The sequence below is a fragment of the Triticum dicoccoides genome, chromosome 2B, assembly GCF_002162155.2.
Source record: "Triticum dicoccoides isolate Atlit2015 ecotype Zavitan chromosome 2B, WEW_v2.0, whole genome shotgun sequence".
In the NCBI taxonomy this organism is placed as follows: Eukaryota; Viridiplantae; Streptophyta; class Magnoliopsida; order Poales; family Poaceae; genus Triticum; species Triticum dicoccoides.
In genome coordinates, this window is record NC_041383.1 from 756,720,491 (window position 1) to 756,735,171 (window position 14,681).

The following is a 14,681-nucleotide window of genomic DNA, read 5'->3' on the forward strand; positions in this document are numbered from 1 at the left end:
CGTTGAACAGGCAACTACCAATTTTAGCTTTTCTTTACCAAATTAAACTTTGCATCAAAGTAGGTTGTCTAGATATGCAACTAGGTGAGCAACCTATATGATGCAACAACAACAAGTACACAAGCAAGCAAGGGATACAACACAAATAAGCTTGCACAAGTAAAGGCATGAGATAACCAAGAGTGGAGCCGATGGAGACGAGGATGTGTTACCGAAGTTCCTTCCTTTTGAGGGGAAGTACGTCTCCGTTAGAGTGGTGTGGAGGCACAATGCTCCCCAAGAAGCCACTAGGGCCACCATATTCTCCTCACGCCCTCACAAAATGCAAGATGCCGTGATTCCACTATTGGTGCCCTTGAAGGCGGCGACCGAACCTTTACAAACAAGGTTGGGGCAATCTCCACAACTTAATTGGAGGCTCCCAACGACACCATGAAGTTTCACCACAATGGACTATGGCTCCGAGGTGACCTCAACCGTCTAGGGTGCTCAAACACCCAAGAGTAACAAGATCCGCTAGGGATTAGTGGGGGGAATCAAATTTCTCTTGGTGGAAGTGTAGATCGGGGCCTTCTCAACCAATCCCGAGCAAATCAACAAGTTTGATTGGCTAGGGGGAGAGATCGGGTGAAAATGGAGCTTGGAGCAACAATGGAGCTTTTTGGGGGAAGAGGTAGTCAACTAGAGGAAGAAGACACCCCTTATATAGTGGAGAGACAAATCCAACCGTTATCCACTTACTCAGCCCGCGACCTGCGGTACTACTACTCCAGACAAGCGGTACTACCGCGGGGCCTCACGGTACTACCGTGGTGGACCGTGGTACTACCGCTGCAACGGCAGGAGCTAGTCTAGGCAAGAGCCGCCAAGGCTAAGGACGGTAATGGCGCTAATGCGGTACTACCGCTCCCCCTTGTGGTACTACCGCAAGGCTAGATTGGACTAGCCAGGGAAGGGCGCGGATGAATAAAAATACATCCGTGCCTACTTCCGCTGAAAATCAAACAGTGCAAAAATCCGACACGGTACTACCGCGCCTGGCTTGCGGTACTACCGTGCAGGGAGCGGATGTAAAAAATTACATACGCCCTACTTTCGCTCATGTTGCTGTGCCAGACCAGGCCTCACGGTACTACCACACACATGGGGCGGTACTACCGCGTAGGGCGCAGATGTAAAAAATTACATCCGCCCCTACAGCCGCACGAGAGGCTGAGTCTGGTCAGAGGCCACGGTACTACAACTCCTTAGGAGCGGTACTACCATGTGCACCTATGGTACTACCGCAAGGACTTGTGGTACTACCGCAGGGGCCTGCGGTACTACCGCTCCAAGGAGCAGTACTACTGCATGCCTCAGAAAAGCAACACTAGGAATCCTTCTTTTTGCATAAACATGAAGATAACGGAGGATGCTCCAAAGCGCAAAGGGAAAGGCGGTGCAAAAAGGAGTGAACGTGAACGTGATGATTCCACCCAAACCTTTCCAACGCGGACTCCCTCTTAATAGTATGGCTATGCTACGACTCAAATCCACTAAAAGAGACGTAGAACACCGCCGTCTTCAAAAGTCTTCGAGGGGTACCGAACCGTCTTGTGCCTAGTGATGGAGCGACTGAAATACTCAAGGCACACGATGAGTCTGCAAAAGCATTGTCATAAATCACCAAAACACCTTAGGGATAAATATGCCCTTACAATCTCCCCCTTTTTGGTGGATTGATGACAATACATGATTTGCACAAAAGAAAAGAATATAGCACATTAGCAAACCCCACACCTCTAAAATATAGACGAGCTCCCCCTAGATGCGTGCTATATAGATAGGTGCTTTGGACTGCACGACACGTATACTAGGATCAACAAACCCCCTATATTTTAGAGACAATGCATATCTTGCAACAATAAGGCTAACAACACTAAACAAGATAGTAAATATGAGCATAACATAAATAGCACAATATAACATAAGCTCAATAAGGTAATAAGGTACGATAGAGTGCATATGTCTTACACCATATGATAGACCAAGTCTCACAAGCAAACTAAACCAAAGCAAGCAAGGTTCAACAGAACAAACACGAGCAAAGCAAACACACGCACGACACAAGACTTGCAAATCCCTACACTCTCTCCCCCTTTGGCATCGAGACACCAAAAAGGCAGAGAGGACACCTACAACACAAGTGGTGGCTCAAGCGGAGTAATCAGACGCACGCTCCTCCTCAGACTCGGTAGTGGGAATGGTCTCCTCGTCATCCTCCTCAGAATTAGTCCACTTGTAGCCTTGTTTTGCGATCCACTCAGCCTCTGGAGTGATGCGGTCCTCAGAGCCGCCAGAAACATCCTCTCACAAAAGGCTCATAATCTTCTTGTCATGGCGGCGACTCCTTGGAGGCAACGTGGTTCTTGTACTGCCCCTTTGCCTGTATGCAGAATAAGGTCTTCATCTTGTTTTTCAGCCTCTTAGCCCAAGATGGCTCAGAGGTGGGAGGGATGAAACCCTTAGAGCTGTCCTCTTCTGCTGACTCCTCCTCATCCTCATCTGCATGCACATCCATGGCAACCGCTGCCTCAGCACAAGAAGTGGTGTTAGCCCACTGAGTATTGACACGGAGTCGGATGGAATCATGCTGAATCCAATCAGGGGCCTCAAAGTCGTCCTGAGGGTAGAGATTCTCCCAAGTTGCTGAGATCAACTGAAATAGACAAGGTCCATAGATGGGGACCTTGCGGTTGAAGACCACAAACCGAAGCTCACACCACATGATATGTGAGATATCAAGTGATAGCGTCTAAGAGTTGTGTGCTTCCTCACACAGGAGCAGCATGTCCACAAGGTAAGCATGCACCTTGTCCTTGTCACCAATGCGCGGGAAGAGGGCATTGCGGAAGATCCGGTACATGATGTCCAAGAAGGAGTTGAGCACCCAAGATGACTTGCCACTTGAGACCTTCTTCTCAACAAGGAAGGGCTGAAGCTTGTTCTTGTTGGCTGACTCGGGATTGGCATGAGGACGAACACCTTGGGGTGTGGCGAGCCCCTCATCCTGAACACCTAGCAAAGTCATGAACTCCTTCCATGTAGCTGTCAGCTGCCGACCATTGGTCATCCAAGTCATCAACCGGTCCTCATTAGGATGAAATTACACCGAGGCAAAGAACTCAACCACAATCTCTGGATCATAGTCTTTGTGAAAAGAGATGATATGCTCAATGCCAAAGTGCTCCACAAGATCCATAGCCTCACCAAAGTATTCTCGGTGCTTCTCTTCCCTCATATGATGCATGTCGATCCAGTGCACATCCACATAGATGTTTCGCTTGGCCTTGATCACATCCAGATAAATGAGATTCTGCTGCTTGGTCCAGAACAGCTCATTCCCTTGAAGGTTGGCACGAGGATTCACATAAGGATTGATCTTCCTTCGAGTGATGAACTCAACAAGTGGTATCTCATCCATACCCATGATGGGTTCCTTGACCTTCGAGGCGGTGGTCTTGGTCCTGCGTTGGGGGGCACTGGAGCCCTTAGGAGCATCATCTTGATTGCGCAAACGCTTGGAGCCCGCGTCACGGCTTGGATTGGAACGACGAGCAGGAGCACCTGAGCCACACACCACAAAACAAACATGCAAGAAACGCGAGGAGGATCAGTGCAAAGAACACAACAAAGCAGTGAAACAAGTAGAACTCACACTTGATAATTGCCACATGATAGATTTGATGGCAACGGTGTCACTGCTTGGTCGCGCGGAACTAAAAAATTAGTGCCATTCCAAGGCACAGTAGTACCGCGAGGGCGGTAGTACTGCCCTGGAGGTGCGGTAGTACCGCACGGGCGGTAGTACCGCGCCGGAGATGCGGTAGTTCCGCTTGGTTTCAGATCCGAAACAACACGTGGATCTGAGTACAACCGTGACGACAAAGCGGTACTACGGTTGATCAAATCTACCACAGGGAAATAGATCATGTACTATCTCTACACATTACTACTCTCCGACATCCTACTCTTGCAAAGATTTAGCCTAAAATCTCAAGACAACTAGCATCTCCCCAAAAACCTAGAAGCAAAGGAACAAGTCAAAAGAAAGGGATTTGGGGGGAAACCTTGTTCCATGGGAAGAGGAAGTGGTGGGGAGCGATCCCACCGGTTGGAATCCGAGGAGAGCAGCCGGAGACGGGGATCCGGCGAGGGTCTCCGGCGCCGTTCGTTGTCAGGAGAGAGAGAGAGAGGCGGCATGGGGAAGAAAGAGTGAATGGGTATGGGGGAGTTGGAACTCCCCTGCCCGCTCTTAACCCCCACCCGCTCGCTACTCCATGGTAGTACCGCGCATCATTGCGGTAGTACGGCCCGGGCGGAAGTACCGCGCCATGGGCGGTAGTACTGCTCCACCAGCGGCAGTAAAAAATTACTGCCGTGCTGGTTGCGGTAGTACTGTGTCCTTGTGGTAGTACCGTGGCAGACCACAGTAGTACCATGGACCCAAGAAAATGTAGTTTCAAACACAGGAGAAAACGACTTTGCACGGAACCTTCAAGAGAACACACACACCAACGAGCAAACAAGCGATACACCGCAAGCACAAGCTTGGCACGAAGAGAGAAAAACAAGAGGCAACAAAGACCAAAAACGAGACACAACCTCTCCAAGGAGAGGGCGGTGGCCGGAGCCACCTATGTTTGAGTTGAATGGTATGGCACCGCGAAGAATTATCCTTTGGACCATGACCAAAACTCGTCTTTGAAGCACACATACCATCAAAGATGGCTAATGTGAAAGAGTTGATAAATTTATGCATAATGGGGGGAGGGAGAGTTCATTGAGAGAACAACACTCCCCCTATGTTCATGCCTACACCTAAACTAGACAACAAGTTGAGTGTGGTGGGGTGTGCAAGGGTTCAAGTCACATTGCTCGAATCAATGATATTTAGCTCATGCCTTAACTCGCGAAATCTTGATTCATCCAAGGGCTTCATGAAAATATGTGCAAGGTTATCACAAAGTGTTGACATACTTGAGCTCGATCTCCCCTCGCCTAATATGATCCCGGATGAAATGATACCGAATCTCAATATGTTTCGTCTTGAAGTGTTGCACCGGGTTGAGAGAAATCTTGATGGCACTTTCATTGTCACACCAAAGAGGCACTTTGTCACAAATGACACCGTAATCCTTTAAAGTTTGCCTCATCCATAAGAGTTATGCACAAAAACTACCGGCCGCCACATACTCCACTTCGGTGGACGAGAGAGACACACAACTTTGCTTCTTTGAAGACCAACTCACCAAACAGCAACCAAGAAATTGGCACCCTCCGGAAGTGGACTCCCTATCCACTTTATCTCCTGCCCAATTGGAATCCGTATATCCTTCTAGCTTGAAGTTTGCTCCTCTTGGGTACCATAAGCCAAAGTTTGGGGTATGAGCCAAATATCGGAAGATTCGCTTGACCGCCACAAAGTGGATTTCCTTTGGTGCGGCTTGAAACCGTGCACACATTCCCACACTCAACATGATATCCGGTCTAGATGCACAAAGGTAAAGCAAGGAGCCAATCATGGAACGATATACCTTTTGATCCACTGCTTTACCATTGGGATCAATGTCAAGTTGGCACTTGGTGGGCATTGGAGTAGTAGCCGGCTTGACATCACTTAGCTTGAATATTTTTAGCATGTCTTGAGTGTATTTGGCTTGGTTGATGAAAGCATCTTCTCTTCTTTGCTTGATATCAAAACCGAGGAAGAACTTCAACTCTCCCATCGAAGACATCTTGAACTTAGAGGTCATGAGAGCGGAAAATTACTCATTGAAAGATTTGTTAGGGGAACCAAATATAATATCATCAACATATAGTTGGCACACAAACAACTCCCCTTTGACCTTCTTAGTAAAAAGAGTGGGATCGATTTTTCCAACTTCAAATCCACGATCTTGCAACAACCCGGTAAGGTGGTCATACCACGCACGTGGGGCTTGCTTAAGGCCATAGAGTGCCTTATCGAGTTGATACACATGATCGGGGAAGTAGGGATCCTCGAACCCGGGGGGTTGCTTGACATAAACTAACTCATTAATAGGACCATTAAGAAAAGCACTCTTCACATCCATTTGTTGTAACTTAAAGTTGTGATGGGAAGCATAAGCAATCAACAAACAAATGGATTCAAGGCGAGCAACAGGAGCAAAGGTTTCACCGTAGTCGATACCATCGATTTGGGAGTAGCCTTGTGCTACCAATCTTGCCTTGTTGCGAACGATGGTCCCATGAGAATCTTGCTTGTTCTTGAATATCCACTTGGTTCCAATGACATTGTGGTTCCCCGATGGCCTTGGCACCAATCTCCACACCTTGTTGTACTCGAAGTTGTTGAGTTCTTCATGCATGGCATTGAGGCAGTCCGGATCTTTGAGCGCCTCATAGACCTTTTGGGGTTCAACACAAGAGACAAACGCATGATGTTCACAATAGTTTGCTAATTGTCTACGAGTGCTTACCCCTTTCTTAGGCTTCCAACCACATTCTCCATGAGATGACCTTTGGTGGTGAGCTTGTAAGCAATCTTCACGGCAGGACGCTCTAACTCCTCCTTGGATGTGGAAAGAGGAGGGGTAACTTGATCATCTTGAGCGCCATCTTGAGCTTGTTCTTGATCTTGAGCTTGCTCTTGATCTTGAACTTGTTCGAGGGGAAGAACTTGACCTTGGGCATCATTTGTTGGTTCACCACCATCTTGAGGTTGATCTTGCCCTTGGTCTTGTTCAAGAGGTTTAGGGCCTTCACTTTGTTCTTAGGAAGCGTGTGGGTCTTGGGTTGGCGATGGCTCCACTTGAGTGGAGCATTGTCCTTCTCCTTCGGCCACAAGGAGTTCCTCAATGGGTAGGATAAGACCCACTCCCATTCTTCTTATGGCTTGGGGAGGAATTTCATCACCTACATCACAAGTACCACTTTGCTCCACTTGGGAGCCGTTATTCTCATCAAACTCTATGTTACATGTCTCCTCAATGAGTCCAGTGGACTTGTTGAGGACACAATAAGCATGAGAGTTTGTAGCATAACCAACAAATATGCCCTCATAAGCTCTAGCCTCAAATTTAGACAAACGAACACCTTTCCTAAGAATGAACCACTTACACCCGAACACCCGAAAGTACTTGAGGTTGGGCTTGTTACCGGTAAGTATTTCATAAGGAGTCTTGTTCAAGCCTTTACGGAGATAGAGCGGATTGGATGCATGACATGCTGTGTTAATGGCTTTGGCCCAAAAGTTGTATGGAGACTTGAACTCTGCCATCATGGTCCTTCCCGCATCCATCAACGTCCGATTCTTCCTCTCCGCGACACCATTTTGTTGAGGGGTATATGGTGCAGCATATTGATGTTTGATCCCCTCATCACTAAGAAACTCATCCAAGGTGTAGTTCTTGAACTCGGTGCCGTTGTCACTTCTTATTGTCAAGATCTTTGCATCATGTTGACATTGAGCTTCATTTGCAATGTTGATGACGGTTTGTTGAGTCTCACTCTTCCTCTTGAAGAAAAATACCCAAGTGTACCTTGAATAATCATCCACAATCACCAAGCAATACTTTCTACCTCCAAGACTATCAAAGGATGGAGGCTCAAAGAGATCCATGTGAAGGAGCTCCAAGGGTCTCTTCGAGTAGATGATAGTCATGGGAGGGTGAGCCTTTTCATGAAGCTTTCCTTCGATACAAGCACTGCAAGCACGATCTTTGGCAAAACTAACATTTGTTAGTCCACGGACATGGTCCCCCTTGAGAAGACTTTGCAAAGATCTCATATTTACGTGGGCTAAACGGCGATGCCCAAGCCATCCCACATCAACTTTAGCCATTAGGCATGTCGCGGTCTTAGTGGGTCGCTCAAAAAAGTTAATCACATAGGGACCGTTCTCGACATGCCCAACACAGGCTACTTTAAGAGTCTTGCTCCACAAGAGGGCCACGGTATCAATATCAAAGAAAGTGGCAAAGCCCATGAGTGCAAGTTGACAGACGGAAAGTAGATTGTATGCAAGGGACTCAACAAGCAGGACTTTCTCGATCGTTAGATCATGAGAAATGACAACCTTGCCAAGACCCAATACCTTAGAAGACGAGGCATCACCCCACTCGACATTGGTGGGCATAGATGGGATCTTTTGCACGTCGACCACCAAGTCCTTGCTCCCAGTCATATGATTTGTTGCTCCACTATCGAGCAACCATGATCCCCCAACAGAAGCAAACACCTACAAGAGATCAGTGCTTGGTTTAGGTACCCATTTAGTAATGGGTCCTTTGATGTTAGTAACAAGGGTCTTAGGAACCCAAATAGACAATTCAATGTACTCATAAGGAGAACCAACAAATTTAGCATAAACATGCCCATCACTAGCGCGACACAATATATAAGAAGGGTTAAAGTCACCGGCTTTGTTGGAAGAGGTGGCTTTGCCCTTTTTGACATTACCACCCTTCACATTGTTCTTCTTCTCATTAGGAGCACCCTCTCCCTCCTTCACAAAAGTTTGCTTAAGAGGGGGAGGTCGTTTGGTCTTGTCGTTCTTCTTCTTGTTCTTGGACTTGGGTGCGGACCCAATTCCCTCCTTGTCCACAACTTCCTTTTGATTGCTCAAAAGGTCATTGAGGTTCTTCTCACCTTATATGCACGTCACAAGGCCTTTCTCAATTTGCTCCTTCAACTTAGCATTCTCCTCCACAAGATGGACATGCTCACAACACGGGTTAGTGGCATTTGCATTATCAATTAATACCATATGAGGAAAAGTGGTTTTTTCTTTGGTTAGCTTCACTTGGAGTTGATCATGAGACTCCTTGAGGCTAGCATGAGCACCCTTCAAGACCTTGTGGGCCTTGTCGAGTATATCAAACTCCTCCTTGAGTCTAGCATGGTCAACCCCAAGTTTAGCCTTCTCGGAAGTTAGCACACGAGATATAACAAGAGCATGATCAAGATCTTTCTTTAACTTAGCATGGTCATCATTGTGTGACTCCTCAAGAGCCAAATGATGTCCACGCTCTTCCTCCAAAGCATTAGAGAGATCCGATATCTCATCGGCATAGTCACGACTATGACCTTCCATCTTAGAGATGGTTTCTTCATGAGCCTCGATCATGTCATTGGCTTCACCAAGTTGTTCCAAGAGAGCAACGAAGTGCTTTTGGATTTTCCCTTGAGATTACTCATAAAAGACTCAAATTCATTTACTTCCTCACTAGACCCCTCACTTTCATCAATGCCATCCGTCAAGGAGGGATTAGTAATGATGGTGGTTTTGATGTTGGGGGTTACCTTGTTGGTGGCTTTAGCCATGAGGCACTTGGCAGGGATGTTCTCGTTGGGCGAGTCGAAGAGGGACACCCGTGGAGTTGTAGCAATGGCAACGGAGGCCATGGCTGTGGCTCCACTATCTTCATCATCATCATCATCCTCATGGTATTCTTCTTGAACCACCAACCCTCGAGTAGGAGTCTTTCTGGGGAAGTTGTTCTTGTTTGGGAAGGACTTGGCTTTGTCTTTTCAAATGAGCTTGCCACCATTGTCTTCCCGCTTCTCTTAAGGGAAATCCACAACAAAGTGGATCACATTGCCACAATTGTAACATGTTCTCACACGTTGCTTGCCCTTGAACCCACTTGAGTTGTTCTTGTGGAAGTTGGGCCTTGAGTTCTTCTTGCTCCAAAATTGCCTTGAAGCAAGAACCATGTGCTCATGATAATCATACTTTGTATCTTCGGGGTTGCTCTCCTCATCTTCCTCTTCTCCCTCTTCTTCATCAATAACCTTGGCCTTCAAGGCAAGATTGGGCTTCTTTGTTCTTTGAGAACGCAACACCGCGTTGTCGGTGGTCTTGTCCAAGATGCTCATTGCCACGAACTCGTCCAACACTTCATTTGAGGTCATGGAGTGGAAGTCCGGTCTTTGACAGATGACGGAGGACATGGCCTTGTTGTAGGGCATCATGGCCTTGAGGAACTTGCACTTGATCCAATTGTCATCCGTGTCCTTGCTCCCATGATCTCGGAGTGAGACCGTGAGTTTTGTTACTCTCCAAAAGAGCTCACGAGGTTCTTTATCTTCTTTCATTGCAAACTCATCGGCTTCATCTTGCACCACTTCATAGTTGGAGTGTTGAATGCTTGTGCTTCCCCGATAGAGAGACACAACACAGTGCCATGCATCTTTGGCCATGGCACAGGGTCGAAGATAAGGGAGATCTTCGGGGGGAATTGCATCTTGGATGATGAAAAGAACATTCTCATTGAATTGTTTGTCCACGGCTTCTCTAGGGGTGAAGTTGCTTCGGTCATGCGGATAGAAACCTTCTTCAATGATTCTCCAAAGATTAGTATTCACATGATTTAAATGACACTTGAAGCGATAAACCCAAGAATCAAAGTCCTCATTTTTCACAATCTTAGGAGGAGGGCCGGCATGATTTAAATGAGTAGAGGGAATCGGTCCTCCATAAGTTGGAGGTTCCACATGGGCAAATATGCCGGTGCCATTTCTACCACTAGTAGAAGGACCCTTTTCACTATTAGCTCCCCCCTTGTCAGAGTTAGCATCCGTCACATTGTTAGTGGGATCACCCACTTTCAATGGAGAGGTAGATAGTTTAAGTCCTTCTAAGAATTTATCAAACATGCTTTCAACCTCGGTGGTCATGGAGGTTTTCAATGTGTCCAAAGCCACATTGTATTCCTCACGAGACACCGCGGTTCCCCCATCACCCGTAGACGAGCTCGGATTCACACCGGAGTGCTCCTCCCTACCGTCTACGGTGTCAACCATACTCTTCGGTTGGCAAAGTCCTTCTTCCCAAAAGTGGTTTATATACTTCCAAGTTGAATCTATCCCGTTTTGCATCTCATATTATGCCTAGTCTGTTCACTTATGCTTCTCTAGAAGTTGGATTCCTCACTTGTACTTATTCTTGGATTCGTACAAATCTGGAACCAACTCTCAACAAATAAGTGAATGTCTTCGCTGAAAGGATCGATATAGTTGACTAGAGGGGGGGGGGGTGAACAGGCAACTAACAATTTTAGCTTTTCTTTACCAAATTAAACTTTGCATCAAAGTAGGTTGTCTAGATATGCAACTAGGTGAGCAATCTATATGATGCAACAACAACAAGTACACAAGCAAGCAAGGGATACAACACAAATAAGCTTGCACAAGTAAAGGCACGAGATAACCAAGAGTGGAGCCGATGGAGACAAGGATGTGTTACCGAAGTTCCTTCCTTTTAAGGGGAAGTACGTCTCCGTTAGAAGGGTGTGGAGCCACAATGCTCCCCAAGAAGCCACTAGGGCCACCGTATTCTCCTCACGCCCTCACACAATGCGAGATGCCATGATTCCACTATTGGTGCCCTTGAAGGCGGCGACCGAACCTTTACAAACAAGGTTTGGGCAATCTCCACAACTTAATTGGGGGCTCCCAACGACACCACGAAGTTTCACCACAATGGACTATGGATCCGCGGTGACCTCAACCGTCTAGGGTGCTCAAACACCCAAGAGTAATAAGATCGCTAGGTATTAGTGGGGGGAATCAAATTTCTCTTGGTGGAAGTGTAGATCGGGGCCTTCTCAACCAATCCCGAGCAAATCAACAAGTTTGATTGGCTAGGAAGAGAGAGATCGGGCGACAATGGAGCTTGGAGCAACAATGGAGCTTTTTGGGGGAAGAGGTAGTCAACTAGAGGAAGAAGACACCCCTTATATACTGGAGTGACAAATCCAACCATTATCCACTTACTCAGCCCGCGACCTGCGGTACTACCGCTCCAGACAAGCGGTACTACCGCGGGGGCTCACGATACTACCGCAGTGGACCGCGGTACTACCGCTGCAACGGCAGGAGCTAGTCCAGGCCAGAGCCGCCAAGGCTGAGGACGGTACTGCCGCTAATGCGGTACTACCGCTCCCCCTTGCGATACTACCGCAAGGCCAGATTGGACTAGCCAGGGAAGGGCGCGGATGAATAAAAATACATCCGTGCCTACTTCCGCTGAAAATCAAACAGTGCAAAAATTCGACACGGTACTAACGCGCCTGGCTTGCGGTACTACCGCGCAGGTAGCGGATGTAAAAAATTACATCCGCCCCTACTTCCGCTCGTGTTGCTGTGCCAGACCAGGCCTCACGGTACTACCACGCACATGGGGCGGTACTACCGCGTAGGGCGCAGATGTAAAAAGTTACATCCGCCCCTACAGCCGCACGAGAGGTTGAGTCTGGTTAGAGGCCATGGTACTACAGCTCCTTAGGAGTGGTACTACCTTGTGCGCCTACGGTACTACCGCAAGGACTTGCGGTACTACCGCAGGGGCCTGCGGTACTACGACTCCAAGGAGGTGTACTACCGCATGCCTCAGAAAAGCAACACTAGGAATCCTTCTTTTTGCATAAACATGAAGATAATGGAGGATGCTCCATAGCGCAAAGGGAAAGGTGGTGCAAAAAGGAGTGAACGTGTACATGATGATTCCACCCAAACCTTTCCAATGCGGACCCCCTCTTAATAGTACGACTATCCTACGACTCAAATCCACCAAAAGAGACGTAGAACACCGCCATCTTCAAAAGTCTTCGAGGGGTACCAAACCATCTTGTGCCTAGTGACGAAGCGACTGAAATACTCAAGGCACACGATTAGTCCGCAAAAGCATTGTCATCAATCACCCAAACACCTTAGGGATAAATATGCCCTTACATTCGCGTTATGAGGTCAATGTCTTCAAACTGATTTATCTTCAAAATCTTCTGAGAATGCATATGACCTCTTCCCCTTCCCTCGCACCGCTAATGTTGTCAGAGGTACATGTCCATGGGAGAATCCCTTGGTTCTCATAGTCTGCATTCATTTGCAGATTTCTTACAGAGTCACATAAATTCTCCTGAAGCCAGTTCTTGTCTGACCAGCCATCGGAAGCCTTTGCTAGTTCTGAATCCTTTTAGGTTAAGCTTGATGGCTACTGAGAAGTCAGCAAGAAAGGGTGGCAAACAACGCCGTGGGAATACTTCCAAAGATTTGCCACCAGATTTGCACGAACTGTACAAAACAGACCCCAAAGAAACTTATGGAGAATGCAAGAATCGAATCCAATGGATTCGAAGATATTGGGCAGAGGAATGGTTCAAATACAGATTTGTCACTGCTGAGTATGCTGAGAAGAATGCCATCAAGCGACCCTGGGGAGATATCCTATACAAGAATCTTCCTCCCAGGTCCAAGACTGAAGCTATTGATCAAGGCTTCTATCCGTGCATGGCTCGCGGACCGCAGCCAGAAAATGCTGACCCTTCTTCTCTGTTGTGGTGTCGCGAAGACAATCTGTTCAAGCGCAACTTCAAGTTCGCGAAAGACTCTGCTATGAAGAACAAGAAGGCATATTGACTTGCCTTCAACCCAGGTCCATCTGCTCCTCGGGAAGATGGCACCCGTGAAGCCAATGAAAACAGAATTGGCCCCTTCTACAACCTCGAAGGCCTCATCACTCACATTGCCGTCCAAGGTGCAAATGTGGATCACTCTGGTGATGATGCTGACTCTGATGATGCACCAGCTCCTCCTCCTAAGCCGCAGAAGCAAAAGAAATCTAAGGCTTCAAAACCTACTACTGCACCAAAAGCTTCTCGAGTGAAGCCATTGGCAACTGCCCCTCCTTCTCCAAGTATCAATTCAGAAGATCTCTCTCACATTTCCAAGAAGAAAGAGAAGCCCCAGAAGAAAGATGTCCAAAGTTGACACCTGCTGTCGTTCTGAGGAACGAAACCGAAGCTATTGATCTGTCATCAGATGATGAGTGTGGAGATGATGCTCTTGAGCAGCTGATAAAGAGCAAGAAAGAGGCGGAGATCTTCAATGATCTACCCCTCTTCGATGTAAACATTCTGGAAAACTTCATTGATGAATGGTTTGACAACCCCAATCTCAGCTTTGATGATCTTCAGCTCCCAATTGGCATCAATGTCGCCTTTCAAGGTGCCATTGCTCCTGAACTGGCTCTGGCTCAGCGGATAGCTGAACTGAAGAACAAAATTGATTTTGAGAAAGACTAGTTCAGGAATCATGTGGCCAAGCTTAGTATGGCTAATGTTCAAAACTTCAAACTGATGCTGCATGACCTCAAGGAGGCATTTCGCAAGAAGCGTGATGAAGCCAAAGGTTCACACGAGCGAATTAAGAATCTAGCTGCTAAGTGTGTTCAAGCTTACAATGAAGCTGAGAAGTGCAAGGCGCTTGGGCATCCGGGCATAGACCCCAAGCTAGCTGCCAAGAAGAACAAGCCTGCTGTGGCCTAAACTGAAGCACCAAGGCGGGAAGAACCTCGCATTGTCTTCCCTGCCAGCATGACAGGCTCGAAGCCTAAGGTCCCCACAGTGGCTTTAGAACAGAAGAAAACCAGGGCAACTGAAGCCGAAGCCAGAAAGCGCAAACTCAAGAACACCACTAATGATGCACTACCCACTGAGAAAAGAAAGACCAAGAAGAAAGATCGGGCTGCTCCCACAGAGCCCCTCGTTGTCGAGCCCATTGCCTTTTCTCGTCCTGCATCCGAACTCCAAGATCACCAGTTGATAGTTCATGAGCCTGCTTCCACAGAGGCTCCTGAAGCTGAAGAATTTCCAGCC